The sequence below is a fragment of the Sturnira hondurensis genome, unplaced genomic scaffold, assembly GCF_014824575.4.
Source record: "Sturnira hondurensis isolate 20B ecotype Veracruz unplaced genomic scaffold, ASM1482457v3 Scaffold0016663, whole genome shotgun sequence".
NCBI lineage: Eukaryota > Metazoa > Chordata > Mammalia > Chiroptera > Phyllostomidae > Sturnira > Sturnira hondurensis.
In genome coordinates this window covers 6,988,956-6,992,093 of record NW_028089294.1, presented here as the reverse complement: position 1 = coordinate 6,992,093, position 3,138 = coordinate 6,988,956, and the positions used below count along the sequence as shown (strand labels likewise).

The 3,138-nt window shown below is 52.9% G+C and overlaps 1 long non-coding RNA gene across 1 annotated transcript in view; it reads right to left on the bottom strand.

Annotated features, from left to right (window-relative positions):
• Window positions 1–2,454, bottom strand: part of LOC119001252 (uncharacterized) — a 21,235-nt gene extending 18,781 nt beyond the window's left edge. The window contains exon 1 of the long non-coding RNA XR_005069525.1: window positions 2,374–2,454. This is a non-coding gene — a long non-coding RNA (uncharacterized LOC119001252). The remainder of the gene's footprint in view (window positions 1–2,373) is intronic.
• Between the last annotated feature and the right edge of the window lie 684 nt (window positions 2,455–3,138).

The following is a 3,138-nucleotide window of genomic DNA, read 5'->3' as shown; positions in this document are numbered from 1 at the left end:
ATAAGGTCAAGTTCAAGGAGTTCATCATCACCAAGCCCTTATTATATGAAATGCTAAAGGGACTTATATAAGAAAGAGATGATGAAAAATATGAACAGTGAAAGGACAGCAAACACACAGTTATTAACAACCACACCTAAAACAAAAGCAAACCAAGAGGACAGCTAGATGGGGAGTGGAACCATAGAAATGAAGAACACATGGAGGGTTAGAAACAGGGGGGTGGGTGGAGAAGGGGGGAGAAGGCACAGAAAATAGCATAGATGGTAGGTAGAAAATAGGGGGGAGGGTGAGAATAGTGGGGGAAATATAGAACCTAAAGAACTTGAGACACGTGGTTATAAACTAAGGGGGGGAGAAGGGTGGGGGAGGGAGTGTGCGGGTGTAGGGGAATGAAGGGGGGGAATAGAACAGCTGTAATGGTATAATCAATAAAATATATTAAAAAACAAAACAAAACAAAACACAGAGTTCCGAAAATAACACACAGGCATTAGGCTTTCCCGAAGCTGCCCCGAGCCCCGCCCAGGGGCTCCGATGTTTCTAATTACATAAATCACGGGTGGAGGTGAAGGGCGGGGCCGGGCGGAACCAGACGAGGTTTTCATCCAAGAAGCGTTGGACTCGCCGCCCTCCCTCACGGAGGGTGGGCTGCCAGCTCCCGGACTGATGCACAGCCGGATCGGCCCACGCCGCGGACACACGGAGGAGGCGCGGAGGTGGGTGCGGTGGCAGTGGGGCTTCGGCCCTGGATGCGGCCTGGCTGCACCTGCGGGGGGAGCATCCCACACCAGTGGCACTTCCCGGAGAGACAAAATGGCGGCATCTCTCGTCCCTCTAGCAAGGGGGTGTATACCCTATAAGCCTCCATAAGTCTTTCTAGGAAGGCAGCAGGGGACTCCTCTCGTCCTTGTATGACTTCACTGACTTTGCTGAAGTTGGTGGGCTTCCTAGCTGCTGCTTTTAGTTCCCTGAGTAGAACCCAGCGATATTGGAGGAGCGCGTCCCTCCCCCCACTGGAATTGGGGTCCCAATCGGGTGGCTGAGAGGGGAGTATATCTTCTAGCTCCCTCCTCCCCGCTGCTGTGCTGCCCTCCTCTCCCATGACAGCTTTTGCAGCCTCTCTAATAATCCTGTCCCTTTCTTCTGATGTGAAGAGGATCTGCAGGATTTGCTGACAGTCATCCCACGTGGGCTGGTGGGTTCTAAAAATGGTCTCAAGGAGGGAGATTCACCCTTGAGGCTTTTCCGAAAATGGGGGGTTTTGGTGCTTCCAATTATATAAATCACTAGTGGAAAAGTACATATATTAGCCGGGGAGGAGCGTGCGGAGGCACATCCGGGGCTGGAGGCACCTCTCGCAGCGGCAAAATGGCCGGCGCTTCCCGCGGAAACAAAATGGCGGAGGCAGCGTTATCTCCCGCCGGAGGGCCGTGCACCCCGCCCGAGGTTATGGCGCCTTCCCCATAAGGTGTGCCTCCACGGGTATGTGGTGGACTTAATACTCTATCCCCTCCTGGGTGGGTGGAACCTGGTTTTTCTGGGAGAGGGTAGGGAGGTGGAACATTCACAGGATCAAGTGGGTCTTCTGGCTGCCCTAGGAGCACCGGGTAAAGCCTGGGCTTACCCAGCGGTTTCCTCAGGGCGTGACCATTGCCAGATTCCTCCCCCCCCCTTGGCTTAGAAGTAACACATATTGCCCTCCTACCCCTCCTGTTTGTCTGCATGCATCTTCTAATATAACCTGGACGCTCAGTGGCAATATCCACCCAGACGTCTATGTACAAATATTGGTCTGGGTGGGGTACCCTATAAACCGTTGCCCGGACGGCAAACAGGGTGGGCAGATCAAAGGTGCCCTCCGTGGGCCAGCCAACATTAAAGGTGGGCCACTCGAGCTGGCAAAGGGTTCAGAGAAACTCTGGGTCTGGTGGAGGTCCCCCGTAGCCGCTTGCTCGCCTCTGGAAGTCAGAAAAATTCTTTAGCAAGCAGTCAAGGGGGGGGTCCCAGGCACGGACTCTCTCTCTGGCCCATCTTTATATATTGGATGACCTTCGGGATCTCAAAAATGAGAGCTGAAATCAAAAGAGTTAAGAAACCAGTCACCAAAACACACACTCATCTCTCACACCCACACAAAAGCGAACCGCGGTTCTCAGGCATACGATCACTCTCAGACGGTCGTGGCACGGCGCAGCGCAAACTGGAAGCAAGCGCAAAATCGAAAATAATACCAAATGTGACCTAGTCACAACTCCCGAGGGCATCCCCTCCTTGGGAGTCCCTGAATGGAATGCCGGCAACGTCTCACCTACCACCTCAGGGCCAAATGGTCTAGACCTCCCAAAACCAAAAGAGGATCCTCACAAATACTTACTCAGCCCGGGCTGCCCGTCCAGTCTTCCGAACCGAAACTCCGCAAAGGGAAATCTCGCTGGGGCCTCCAAATGTTGCATTCACCATCCATGAGAACAAATGTCGGAGACTTTCGGGGTTCCAAAGATGTTACTTTATTGGCCAAGTTTAACCTGCGCAGGGGCGAACTCTCCAAAGTGTCCGGAGACACAGTGCCCACAAGGGCTGCAAATGAGAGTCGCGCCAAACGCTTACAGGCTTAGGGTTTTATGGAGGCGCACAAGCAAGCTGAATACAGAAGCAGATGTGGCGGTTAGCGGTTGGCTCAGGGGCACAATAGGGTTGCTGATTATTGGTGAGTTAACTCCTGCACTGGCTGGTGCTCCTTTACTTGATTGGTCAGTTGAGCTCGTGCAAAGGGGCAAAATTTCCCTCCCTAGTGACTGTCCAGATGGCTATCTGCCTGACTAACCTTTGCTCTTACACCACATCCTGGAACACACCCTGCTCTTCGGATGTGTCCCGGAGCCTCTTTGCGTTGGTTAGTAAAACACCTTTTGCTTCCTTACAGCTATGTTCTGGCTAGTTCCCCTTTGCCCTCAACAGTCAGCAGCTGGGCAGGGAGTCAGGCAGCTGGTGAGGAAGAGAAGCAGATTCCTAGAAGGCAGAGTTGTTCCATTAGACAAGAAGGAGACCTTCCACAGCTGATGCCATTGGAAATGGTTCCCTGCTGGCCTCTATGGTCCTGTTAGTCTGCTTTTCTTTTCTATAAAGTCTCCCTGG